The following is a 14,516-nucleotide window of genomic DNA, read 5'->3' on the forward strand; positions in this document are numbered from 1 at the left end:
CAGTCATTCTACCATACTCAGATGAATTAGAATACACACATTACAACATACTTTCTGCATATTGAGAGCTCCGATTTGTGACAGGTAGATACTGACTTAAAAAATACAAAGTTTGCTTACATAGCAGTGGAGATAAGCATACTGGGAATCACTGGGAGAGAAAAGGAAACGCACAAATGGTCAGGGAACAGACTGGAGACGGAGACATTTTGGGAAGGAAGTGGAAATGGATGGAGTATGTAGCCTATGGAAGGGGTGGTAGATGGGGTGAGAAAAATATGTCCTATCGAATTGTGGAGGAACACTGAGGTGACAGTCTAATGAGAGGTGTGAAGTGGAACCCAGGACACATGTGCTAGAAACAGGGATGCCTGTAACTTGAGGGTAAGTCTTGAGGGGGAGAGGAGGCTATATCCAATGACTGATGAAGTGAGTAGAAAAATTAAGGATGATTTGGGTTTTAAAACTGATAATTTATGTACAAGATAGGAGCAAAAGATGAGAAGCTGCTTCCACAAAACATACTGTCACTCCTGTACCAACAAATCAAAAACATTTCTAGCACCAAATGCCAGCCTATGTCTTCAAATTTTATGCAAACTCAATAACATATCGCAGTAACACACAGAAACGGGAGATTCCTATAGTTGGGGGACTCCGAAACATTACTATTAGGGTAGTAAATGAAATGAAATATTGGGGTGTGAATATAGTTCATAACTGGCCATAGCTGATTAATTCCACACTGCCATATGAGTTATTTGACACTATCATTTTCAAAGGATCCCTTAACCCTCCTGTGACCAGACATAAGGACCCTGCCAACATGTTTGTTTAAGATTACCTTCAACTACAGGGATGACCAATTTCTGTGTGGCACTGTGATCTGTTATTGTGGTCACATACTATTTGAACCCAGAGGCTGACAGTTGGTACTAGAAATGTTTGTTTTTGCTTTGTTGCTACAGGAGTGAGTACAGTATGTTTTCTAGAAGGAGCTTTGAATCTTTTGCTTTTTTGTGGGTGGCAAATCCAGTGAACATGTTATTTATCTTTATTACATTATTTGCTAGGTATATACTTTGACATATATGTCCACCGATGACTTTTTCTTGAAGAGAACTGATGTCTGTGTGTTAACTACTGCATTCAGAAGAAGTAACATTTCTTTAAATTTGAAACTACATTTCTACATTTGTAAGAGCTATCACAGCTAATACTAGCTATTTATGGCAGAATGACCCATCTGGCTGTGGTGTCACCGCCAGACACCACACTTGCTAGGTGGTAGCCTTTAAATCGGCCGCGGTCCATTAGTATACGCCGGACCCGCGTGTCGCCACTGTCAGTGATTGCAGACCGAGCGCCGCCACACGGCAGGTCTAGAGAGACTTACTAGCACTCGCCCCAGTTGTACAGCCAACGTTGCTAGGAATGGTACAGTGACAAAAACGCTCTCATTTGCCGAGACGATAGTTAGCATAGCCTTCAGCCACGTCATCTGCTACGACCTAGAAGGCGCCATTACCAGTTTATATTGAGATTGTTATTAATGTACCATCAAGAGCAATGTACACCAATTATGGATTAAAGTTAAGTATTACAGCAACTACGTACTTTATTTGCTACTATTAATTCCCTTAACTGCTCCAGACCTCACGCCAGTCTGCGTGAGCTAAACGCGTGCCTTTCGGCTACCTCCGAGTGGCTTGGCTGTCTTGCCAAGACACTACACTGTCATTGCAGTAATAGGGTATACAAACCAACCTTGCTGATTAATCCATGCATTTATTAATGAAAACCACATGAAAATCGTGACTGTAGTTGAAGATTAGCCCTCACAAATGGGCAGCTACTTTTTTCTGATGCAGCATTTTCCTCCTAATGAGATTGTGTACTGGAGATGATTTTATTGTTTTCCATACTTTGACTTGCATATCTGAGCAGTTTCTTGGAAAAATTTCAGTGTTTACAGTTCTTTATGGAGCTGTCTTTTGAATAATGGGCATGGAGGTTATGAAGAATCCAGACAGCAGAAATAAGATTTCTACCATACACTGTGATACATGAGAGCTTATCCCTGAAATGAAGATGTTGGGAGTAAATAGCATAGTGGAAACAACTGAAGCACATAGGATAAATGTGTTCACACATGTGGAGACTAATGTGTCTTCCTGCCTCACCTCCCTACAGGGAGTACAGCAGGGAATTCCCTTGCCCCATCTGCCATCCGCACATGGACAGACATCCCACTTATTTTGGATGGTCCATGCACAAGGAGAGAAATGAGCTTGGGTAGCCATGAATGTTAGAACCTGATTGCAACACAGAAGGTACATTGTAATGCTGGGCAAGTGAAACAGCTTCCTAGTGAAAGCCACAGAAAAATAGTCCTGATATGCTGTGAGATTGTCACTAATACGAGAATCATTCTTGAAGGTGTAAGTTTAGCACTGCAAGCTGTACTGGTCATGTCTTTCTTTGGTGGCTTTTTTTTAGTTTTATGGCGCAAAACTGCCATGGTCTTTAGCGCCCGAAAACGGAAGTTTGACAGGTCCTAGATGTAAGGAGGGTGGAAGAAACGTCGCCAAAAATTAACACAAACGGTCTTACTGGGAGAAAACGGAAGCCGATTTCGATGCTCCAAGAGTGGAGGCTATCGAGACATCCTTGAAGACGTCGTTCAAGAAGGCTGGTCCGTTGAGAGCTGTAGTAGATCGCAAAATCGTCCACAAAGAGGGAGGCCGAGACATCAGGAAGGAGACAATCCATAATTGGATTTATGGCAACGGCAAACAGTACAACACTTAGCACGGAGCCCTGGGGTACCCCGTTTCTTGGGAGAAAGTACGGGAGAGAGTAGTGTTCACCCGCACTCTAAATGTGCGCTCTGCCATAAATTCGCGAAGAAAAAGGGGCAGCCGACCTCGAAAGCCCCCAGAGAACAGTGTGCGGAGGATGCCTGTCCTCCAACAGGTATCGTATGCTCTCTCCAGATCAAAAAATATTGCTACTGTTTGGCGTTTCCGGAGAAAATTGTTCATGATATAAGTGGAGAGAGCAACAAGATGGTCAACTGCAGAACGATACTTTCGGAAACCGCATTGAGCAGGTGTTAAAAGACTGCGGTACTCCAGCCACCAAGCTGAACGGCAATTCACCATACGCTCCAAAACCTTACATACACTACTCGTGAGAGAAATGGGGCGATAGCTAGAGGGGAGATGTTTGTCCTTTCCAGGTTTCGGAACAGGAACGACGATAGCTTCCCGCCATCGGCTGGGAAAAGTACTGTCGGTCCAAATTCGATTATAAAGGCGAAGGAGGTAACGCAGACTATGGTATGATAAATGCAGCAACATTTGGATGTGGATACCATCCGGTCCTGGGTCAGAGGAGCGAGAAGAAGAGACTGCATGTTTGAGTTCCCGCATGGAGAAAACAGTATTGTAGCTTTCGCGTCTTTGTGAGGAGAAAGCAAGAGGTCGCACTTCTGCTGCACGTTTCTTCGGGAGAAATGCTGGTGGGTAATTTGAAGAGCTCGAAATCTCAGCAAAGTGTTGACCCACTGAGTTAGAAATTGCGACGGGGTCCACTACTGTATCATGTGCGACAGTGAGCCCAGAGACCGGGGAGAAACTAGGCGCGCCTGATAACTGTCGAATTCGACTCCAAACTTCCGAGGAGGGAGTGAAGGTGTTAAATGAGCTAATAAAGAAGTCCCAGCTTGCCTTCTTGGTATCGCGGATGACGTGACGACACCGCGCACGGAACAGCTTATAGCGGATACAGTTGGCCAAAGTAGGATGGTGTCTGAAAACGCGAAGAGCACGTCGCCGCTCACGTATTGCGTCACGGCATGCCTCGTTCCACCAAGGAACTGGGGGGCGCCGGGGCAATTCGGAGGTGTGGGGTATTGAGCGTTCCGCAGCTGTGACCTCATCGTCGACACTAGGAAAGTGACGGTCATCGAATGTCGTTAGAGACGAAAAAAGTGTCCAATCGGCTTGGGCAAACTTCCAGCGTCTCGGGCGCATATATGGCAGTTGTGGCTGCAATCGAAGGACACATGGAAAGTGGTCACTCGAGTGTGTATCAGCAAGGGCGAACCATTCGAACCGTCGAGCTAGCGGAACAGTACCGACCGAAAGATCCAAATGAGAGAAATTTGTCGTGGAGTCAGACAAAAATGTAGGGTCCCCAGTGTTCAGGCAAACAAGATCCGCTTGGTGGAAGAGGTCTAGCAATAGTGAGCCACGCGGACAAGGATGTGGAGATCCCCAAAGCGGGTGGTGGGCATTGAAGTCCCCAAGCAGCAAATAGGGGGGTGGAAGCTGACCAAGAAGATGAAGGAGATCAGCTCGTACCATTGGTGTGGACGATGGAATGTATACAGTACAAAGAGATAAGGTGTATCCAGAAAGGGAAAGACTGACAGCGACAGCTTGGAAGGAAGTGTTTATAGGGGATTGGGTGATAATGGAGAGTTTCATGGAGAACAATCATGAGTCCTCCATGGGCTGGAGTGCCTTCAACAGAGGGAAGATCATTTCGGATGGACTGAAAATGAGGGAGAACAAAGCGGGCATGGGGACGCAGCTTTGTTTCCTGACGACAGAAGATGACCGGCGAGTAGGATCGTCAGAGGATCGACAATTCATCCCGATTGGCTCGAATACCGTGGATATTCCAGTGGATAATGGACATAGGGTGGACAGAAAATGGAAGAACGTGACCAAGGTTGCCGTCAACTCAACGACTGCTCAGAGCTTGCGACCGACAGCGTGGAAGGGAATTCAGCCATGGGCAGAAGATCCTGATCCATAGGTTGTTCAGGAGCAGCTCCTGCCACCAGCGATCGGCCGCCAGCAGTGCGCCTCGGCGACACAAGACAGCCGAGGGTGGTTACGTCCAGGTGGTGTTGTAGATGAGACACGCCGTGGCGGAGGAGAGGAACTGGGTTTCTTACTAGCCTTCTTGGAAACAGCATGTTTAGATGAAGGAGGAACTGATGGTTGTGAAGTTGAGGTACGTAAAAAAATCTTCACGAGTAGGCTCTTTCTTTGGAAGTCTGGGCGTCTGATTTTTGGGCTCGAGATTTAGCAGAACCAAATGAAGGGTGAGCCATAGAGTGAGCAGGCGAAAGTGGGGACGTCGAACGGGTGATCTTTGCGCTGGCTGATCTGACAACCGTGGCACTAAAGGCGAGATCACGAGTCTGCGTGGCCACCTCCTTTGTTGGCCGAGGAGAGGCAAGGACAGTGCTGTATTTACCTGTCTGAGGCACAGTGGGCTTTCGACTAGCGAATAATTTTCGAGCAGCAAAGGTCGACGCTTTTTCTTTCACTCTAATTTCCTAAATGAGCTTTTCGTCTTTAAAAATGGGGCAATCTCTAGAGGAAGCAGCGTGGTCACCCATACAGTTGGTGCAACGAGGGGATGGAGGTGGACAAGGACCCTAATGGGCATCCTTGCCACACGTAACACATTTGGCCGGATTGGAACAGAAATGGCTGGTATGATTGAACTGCTGACACCGATAGCAACGCGTAGGGTTTGGGATGTAAGGGCAAACGGAAATTATCTCATAGCCCACTTTTATGGTCGATGGGAGTTGAACTCTGTCAAATGTCAAGAAGACAGTACGCATTGGAAAGATGTTCATGTCAACCCTTTACATGACTATGAACAGCCGTTATGCCCTGGTCAGACAGGTAGTGTTGAATTTCCTCGTCAGACAATCTGTCGAGGGAGCGTGTATAAACGACCCCAATTGAGGAATTTAAAGTGCGGTGCGCTTCCACCTGGACAGGGAAGGAGTGTAGCAGTGAAGTACGCAGCAATTTTTGTGCCTGGAGGGCACTGACTGTTTCTAACAACAGGGTGCCGTTCCGTAATCGGGAACAAGACTTTACAGGACCTGCAATTGCGTCGACACCTTTCTGAATAATGAAAGGGTTGACCGTGGAGAAGTCGTGACCTTCGTCAGACCGAGAAACAACAAGGAACTGTGGCAATGATGGAAGAACTGTCTGTGGCTGAGACTCATTGAACTTACGCTTGTGAGCAGACGTAGTAGAAGAGGAGGAAACCATTGTGGAAGCATCCCCCATGATTATCGGCATTTCCGATGGCGCGCTCCTCCCTTGTGGGGGCCCTCTCTGAGGGCACTCCCGCCTTAGGTGATTGTTCACACCTCAGGTCACACCTCCCGACAAACGGACGGAGGGACCCATCACCACTTTCGGAAGGTATCAGCTCAGGTAATCACCCCTCCCTGGGCATGGCCATTAACAGGTGGTACTTACGTGTCCTACCTGTCTACCCGGGGCGTGAATTACGCGTTACCCCGTCACCGGCTACGCATGAAATTGCGTGGGTCAGCCTTCAGACACGCAAAGGGAGGAAGAAAGAGAAAGGAAAAAACAAAGAAAGGTAAAGGAAAGAAGAGAGGTCTCAAACGCCGCAGCAGAGGAAAGGGTAAAGAGAAGAAGTAAGGAAAAGAGAAGGACATAGGAAGGCTGAAGACTTGCAAGCACAGTAAGCGAAGAATGTGTTAAAACTTTGAGCGCCCGTTTGCAGACGAAGGCATAAAACATACTCCCAGCGGGGGAGGAAGTTAAGGAAAGAGGCGGTGGTGTTGGGGGGGGGGGGGGGGGCAAGATCGGTTGGTTGGTTGGTTGATATTTAAGGGACCAAACAGCAAGGTCGTCAGTCCCTTGTTTCAAATATGTGCCATTCCGCTAATGGGACAACTCAGTAAAGTTAGAACAATAAAACGGAAAAAGGGAAAAAACGTAAAAAGGCAGGCATGTTGTCATTGGTATAAAACAAAATGAGGGAAGTCAGCAAGAGAATGAACCCAACACTATGCTGAAGCAGCATAGGCAAGACCACATGTGACTTAAAAGGTACAACTGCTATAATGTAGAAAGTACGTATGGGAATAGAAAGACTAACCAAGCCTTAAAAAAAAAGGGTAAAAACAGAGTAAAAGGGGAAGAAAAGAGGAATTCGGTCAGGGAGGTGAATCAGGAATCTCTGAACACTGCTTACAGTGGGAGACACCCAAACACTCACCGCCCTGCCCCAACACCAGAGAGAGATTAAAAACCTTAAAACTGAGAATAAAAAACCACTTTCCCGGAGGAAACCGAGAGCCAGAGAGACCATCCGGGAATCGTCAGCCAACATCAAAGGTAAAGTGTGGGGGAGTCTGTACTTAGCACGCAGAGCCAAAAGAAGGGGGCATTCAACCAAAATGTGGGCCACTGACTGGAAGGCTCCACAACCACATAGTGGGGGTGGCTCATCACGCAAAAGAAAACCATGGGTCAACCGAGTATGGCCAATGTGGAGACGACACAGTGTGGTCGAGTCCTTTTGGGAGATGCGAAAGGAAGAACGCCACGGGCCTGGTGTCACCTTAATTGCACGAAGGTTATTAGACAGGGGAGTAGCCTCCCAAGAATTGGCCCATGACTGTGCGAAGTGGGATTTGATGTGAAGCCGTAAATCCGCTGCAGGAGGGGCTACAGGAAACGGGGGGTAAGTAACTGCTCCCCCAGCCAAACGATCAGCGAGCTCATTACCCGGGATACCCACATGGCCAGGGACCCAAAGGAAGTCAATAGAACAAGCAGCACGGTGAATATCAGCGAGATGGTCATGGATGGCAGAGACCAAGGGATGGCGCGAAAAACACCGGTCAATAGCAAGAAGGCCACTCATCGAGTCCGTGCATAACAAAACGCGGTTGTGTTGGGACTTTATAATAAAGGTAAGGGCCTGGGAAATTGCCATCAATTCCGCAGTAAACACCCCACATGTAGGTGGCCTCAGATGACTTTCCATTCCAACAGAGGACGTGAAGGCATACCCAACACGATCAGCAGATTTAGAGCCATCAGTGTAAAAAACAACAGCATCCCGAAACTCCCATAAAATTTGGCGGAAAAAGTAAGGGAACATCACCGGGGGGATGGAATCTTTCGGACAGCAGCGGAGATCCATCCGAAGTCGAGGCCAAGGAACTAACCAAGGAAGGGTGGAGGGGAGGGAGCGAGGAAGACAGGACAAAGAAGGAAGCTGAAAATCACGGCAAAGAGACGCAAGGCGCAGCCCAACCGGTAAACACGCCCGAGGGCGGGAGTCGGGTGGGCGACGTCCATGGTCTGGGAACAGGATAGAATAGGAAGGATGAGTGGGAGAGGAACGGATAGTGAGTGCATAAGACACCAGAAGCTGGGACCGCCGAACAGAAAGGGGGGGGGGGGGATCCCAGCTTCAACCAGAAGACTATCAACAGGGCTAGTAGGGAAGGCACCGGTGGCCAAACGGATACCACGATGGTGGACTGGATCCAGCATGTGCAGTGTGGAAGGAGCAGCTGAACCATAAACTTGACAACCATAGTCCAAGCGAGACAGAACTAGAGCACGATAAAGATGGAGGAGGAGGGAACAGTGCGCACCCCAAGAGGGGTGGGCAAGGAAGCAAAGGACATCGAGTTTATGGAAACATCCTACCTTCAGGAGTCTGAGATGGGGCAGCCAAGTGAGCTTGTTGTCGAAAAGAAGACCCAGGAAACGAAACTGTGGGACCACAGGCAATCGTTGTGCAGCGAGATAGAGCTCTGGATCAGGGTGGATCGTAGTACAGCGACAGAAGTGGACCACTCGCGATTTTGAAGGAGAGAATTTAAACCGGTGTGAGAGGGTCCATGCAGAGGCACGCCGTATAGCTACCTGGAGCTACCGCTCTGCAGATGCCATCGAGGAGGAACTAACCCAAATGCAGAAATCATCCACATACAGGGCAGGGGCGACCAAGGGACCGACAGAGGCCACAAGTCCATCGATAGCAATGAGGAAAAGAAGGACACTCAAGACAGAACCCTGTGGGATGCCTGTCTCCTGGGTCTGTGGAGAACTAAAAGCAGTACCAACTCGAACTCTGAATGACCGATGGATCAGCAACTGGCGGATAAAAATCGGGAGTGGGCCCCGAAGACCCCACTGATGAAGGGTAAGTAAGATGTGATGGCGCCAGGCCGTGTCATAGGCCTTGCGAAAATCAAAAAACACTGCAACCAGATGGCGGCGCTGGGAAAAAGCCTGCCGAACTGCGGATTCCAAGCGAAGTAAATGATCGATTGAAGACCGTCCCTCTTGAAAGCCACACTGGTAAGGCGACAATAGATCCCAAGATTCGAGGACCCAATTGAGCCGACGGGCTACCATCTGTTCAAGTAACTTACAAACAACATTGGTCAAACTAATTGGCCGATAGCTGTCAACAGATAGGGGGTTCTTACCATGCTTAAGAACAGGAACCACAATGCTATCCCTCCACTGAGAAGGGAAGTCACCCTGGAGCCAGATATGGTTAAACACCCGAAGAAGATGTTGCCGTTGTGGAGCACTGAGATGTTGAAGCAGTTGGTTATGAATGGAATCTGGGCCAGGGGCCGTATCATGAGAAGAAGATAGAGCAGAAAGAAATTCCCATTCAGTAAAAGGTTCGTTGTAAGATTCTGACTCACAAGGGGTGAAACATAAGGTGGAAGCTTCAGCCAGCTGTTTTTGATGAAGGAAAGCAGCTGGATAGGAGGCTGACGCTGACGCCACTGCAAAATGGGTCGCAAGATGTTCTGCAAGAACTAATGGGTCCGTACAAATGCCATCTGGGAGGTGAAGGCCTGGGAGGGTGGACTGCCGATGGCAACCTTGGAGACAACGAAGTGTAGCCCATACCCGTGACAGAGGGACAGTAGAACCAAGGGAAGAAACGAATCGTTCCCAACATATCCGCTTACCCTGTTTGATTAAATAACGGGCTTTAGCACGGAGGCGTTTAAAGGTAGTAAGGCTGGCTACGGATGGGTGCCTCTTAAAGTGTTGCAAAGCTCGACGGCGATCACGGATGGCAATGGCAATGGCCGTACTCCACCACGGGACTTGCCCGCGACGAAATGGGGCGGGACAGCAAGGCTAGCAGCGCGAACAATCGCGTCAGACATGTCACGTATGACGTCATCAATACAACCCGACAAAGAGGGAGAAAACTCGACCTGTGCAGTGTATAGAGGCCAATCGGCGCGGTGGAAAGACCAACGAGGTAACCTGTCCATCGGGGAGTGGGAAGGGAGCGTGATAATCAACGGGAAATGGTCACTATCACAAAGGTCGTCGTGTGGCGACCAGTGTAATGAAGGGAGGAGAGAGGGAGAAGAAAGAGAAAGATCAATGGCAGGAAAGGTACCATGACTGGCACTGAAATGAGTAGGGGAGCCATCATTAAGAAGGCACAGGTCGTGGTCTGCAATAAATTGGTCTATAAGAAGACCTCGTCTAGATGGAAAGGCACTGCCCCACAAACGATGATGAGCATTAAAATCCCCAAGGAGGAGGAAGGGAGGAGGAAGTTGCTGAAGAAGGGTGGTTAAGGCAGCAGGTTTAAGATTCCTGTCAGGAGGGAGATAAAGATTGCAAACTGTGACTGCAGAGTCTAAGTGGACCCTAACAGCAACCGCTTCCAATGTAGTTTGGAGGGGAATCCACGTGCTAGCAATGTCTGTATGGACCAACGTACAAACGCCACCAGAAGCCCGTAAGCGTACGACCCGATTTCGACAGAAAACACGGAACCCACGGAGGGTCGGTGAGTGAGCATCAGTAAAATGAGATTCCTGGAGAACCACACAAGCTGCAGAGTAGGACGAAAGAAGGGATTTCAACAGAAAACACGGAACCCACGGAGGGTCGGTGAGTGAGCATCAGTAAAATGAGATTCCTAGAGAACCACACAAGCTGCAGAGTAGGACGAAAGAAGGGATTTCAATTCCGGAAGGTGACGATAGTATCCATTACAATTCCATTGTAGAACCACAGAACGATGGTTTAAACGAGGGCTGAACACGCTAAATCCAGTCATACCGCCGGGTCCCCACCCGTCACCGCCAAGGAGGGGGCGACATCCATGAACGACAGGTCAGAATCCGGTTGTGAAGTCGGGGAAGGGACCTCCGGTGACACCAGAGGCTCTTTGTCCCGGGACTTATGTTTCTTCTTCTTTTCAGGCTGAGATCGAGGAGGGCTGTGTGTCATAAAGGAGCCAGCTGCAGGAAGATCAGGAACAGAAAGAGACCGGGTGACCTGGGGGCCGACAGACCGCGGCTCTCGCGGTCGCCGCGCTGCAGCAGACCTTTGACCTGGAAGGTGCCGGGAAGGGGCATCCCGGGAGAGGCGCCCTTGACTGGCAGACGCTGAAGGAGTGGGACACTTCTCCAGCTGGGGAGGGGGAGCAGCGCCCACAGGAGAAGGTGTGGGAGCCGCAGGGGAGGGGGGGGGGGGCGGAGAGGGGTCCGGGATGGGGGTAAGGAAGAGGGAGGAAGGGGTGAAGATGTAACCAAGGCGTAACTAGATGTCATGGACACAGGGTGCAGTCGTGCATATTTCTTACGGGTCTCTGTGTAGGTTAAACGATCGAGGGACTTATACTCCTGTATCTTTTTTTCTTTCTTATATACTGGGCAATCTGGTGAACGTGGAGAATGACTACCACGACAATTTACACATACAGAAGGGGGAACACAGGGACTCCCCTCATGAAGTGGACGTCCACAGTCACCTCAGAGAGGGGCCTGGGAACAGCGAGAAGACATGTGGCCAAAACGCAAGCACTTAAAACATCTCATAGGAGGTGGGATGTACGGCTTCACATCACAGCGATAGACCATAATCTTAACTTTCTCAGGGAGGGTGTCCCCTTCAAAGGCCAGGATAAAGGCACCAGTATCAATACGATTATCTTTAGGACCCTTCTGAACACGCCGAACAAAGTGAAGACCCCGCCGTTCGAGATTGTCCCGAAGTTCCTCATCAGTTTGAAGGATGAGGTCCCTGTGAAAAATCACACCTTATACCATATTTAGAGACTGGTGAGGGGTAATGGACACAGGAATTGTGCCAAGATGGGTACAGGTACGAAGGGCCGCAGATTGGGCAGCTGAAGCAGTTTTTATCAGCAACGAACCCGACCGCATCTTGCTCAGGGAGTCCACTTCGCCAAACTTGTCTTCAATGTGTTCCACAAAGAATAAAGGTTTGACACTGGTGAAAGTATCTCCATCAGTCCTGGTGCAAACTAGATAACGGGGGAAAGGTTTTGCCCCTAGACAACGGGCCTGAACCTCTTCCCAGGGAGTAGCCATGGAAGGGAAGGCCGAAGGGGCAAGAGAAGCAGCACCTGAGGAATCAGTTCCACGCAGAGAGACGGCCACAGAAGAACGGCCAGAGTTTTGGACCCGTATGCGTTTTATCTGCATAGCGTTACCACCCACTCTGATCAGGGGCTCTCCTCACGGGCGCCACCCAGCCACAGCAAGGCCCGTCTGGCACGGCGGCCATTGCCGGGAGTTCCGATGCTCCAGGATGACGAGCAACCACTCCAAGGCATGCATGAGGAGGTCACAGATCAGGTATCAGAAGTGTGATCCCTGTATGTTCAGGGGGCTCAACCAAAAGGGTACATAGCGACCCCACCACACGGGCTGGCTACCGTGCTGGCTATGCACCAGACAACGACGTAAAAGAAAAGGTGGAATGTATTAGGAGGGCGCACGTCGGAGACACTAGGTAAGGTGCTCTTCCCCAAATGGCTCACACTACAGAGGAGAAATTTTATAATGGAGGTCAAACTCCAGAAGGGGACCAAGGAATGCCAAAAGGAGGAGATGATTATGCAACAAAGCCAGAGTGTAAAACCAACAGAACCAGGAGGATAGTGGGGGCCAACATAAGCAAGGACACCAATAGAGGGAGAGGAGAGGGCGAGGGGAAAGGAGCATGGAGGGGAAAGGAGGGGAAGTGAAAGGAAATGCAGCCCTAGAGAGAAAGAAGGCTGCAATGGCTCGGGGCCCTGTGCTCGCCATGCACGGAACCACAAAAGAGTTGTGGACCCCCTGGGGGGGGGGGGGGGGGCAAGATGGGGGATAGGGAAGGATGCGGAAAAGTAAGGTATGCAGCCCGGGAAGGAAGGAGGGCCACATTAGCTCGGGGTCCCGTGCTCGCTACGCACGTATCCACAAAAGAGTTGTGGACCCCCTGGGGGATCTCAGACACTGGCAGCGTTTCTTAAATTTGAAGAAAGCCTATGATACCTGTTGAAGTACTGGTATCCTCCATACTGTCTACATGTGGGCATTCCGAGGCCACATACCCATTTCCTTCAGGAATTTTTAAAATGCGGAGTTTCCAAGGTATGCGGGGGTTCTGACTTGTTGGAATACATTCACCAGGAAGACAGTGTGAATCAGGGTACTGTCCTGAACATTGCCCTCTTTATTATTGCCTTGAACCCTATTGTGTCCTGTCCCTCTCCCTGTTCCAGCCTCCTTACCCCCACTTGGTTCTCTGTAACATCATGAGCAGCTGCTCACAGTGTGGCTTCAGCTGCCACAGACTGGTCACATGTGTGCAAGTCGCATTTGCAGGAGTGTGAGAGTATGTAACATATTTCCAGCTAAGGCCTTGTTGACTGTAAGCTCACTTCGAGAGTTTTTCTGTTGTGTGTCTGTGACTCAGCATCTATGCTTTACGTTGAGTAGCAGCTGTCCTTTTCATAATATTCTTAAATCTGTTTTTGAAGGATTGTGATGGATTGAGGCATTGAGTAGCAGAGGTAGGGGCTAGTGCACACTGGACAGCATATAAAATATTGTGCCTCAGTAGACAAAAGGCAGATAAAATAAGAAGACTTGGCAATAGTGCCATACAAACTGGACCAGGGAGTGATGTCAGAGAAATGTAGAGGGTCATCAGTTCTGTAAATGTGAGAAATCTGACACTAGCTCAGTATTCACTTATGCCCATGTGGTATTGATTGCTTACTTAACTGCAGAAATTATGGACTTGACAGTCAAAGTTCAAATCAGTGACCGCACCTGAATGCCAATAAATATGCTGCACAGACGCTATGAAGGGCTAAGAGTGTGTGTGTAATGGCTCACTGTCTACCATTCAGTCACCTAAGAATGGAAGACCTATTTTACATACACTGGGCCGTGTATCAACTCATGCTACACCTTGTGTTTAAATTGCATTGGTTTTGCTTTTCTTCCCCTGACATGTTTGTGTGATATGTTGTCTGTCATTAAGTGGCTGCTTGGTTTTCTTTTTCCCTCTGCTATCAACGTCTGCATTTTGCTTCCGGGAAACTGCAATGGAGGAAGTGAGATCTTTGACCAGTGGTAACTGTGTGGTAGCATGGAAGTTGTGCTCTCAGGGAATCTGGTGTACACAGGAGGGCAGTGTGGCTCACCAGCGGGGACCAGAGGTGGTCGGTTGTACTGAGTCACCACGTGATGTATGTCGGTTGTGTGTAACGAGCGGGTGGAGTTGATGGAAGAGCTCCCCGCGGGTTGGTTGTATACAGAATCGCCCCAAGAGTAGTTGCTGATCATTTCACCTTGGTGGAACATTAACAAGCTTCTTTAAGTCCTCCATTTCAACATT

Source organism: Schistocerca piceifrons, chromosome 3 (genome assembly GCF_021461385.2).
Source record: "Schistocerca piceifrons isolate TAMUIC-IGC-003096 chromosome 3, iqSchPice1.1, whole genome shotgun sequence".
Lineage (NCBI taxonomy): Eukaryota > Metazoa > Arthropoda > Insecta > Orthoptera > Acrididae > Schistocerca > Schistocerca piceifrons.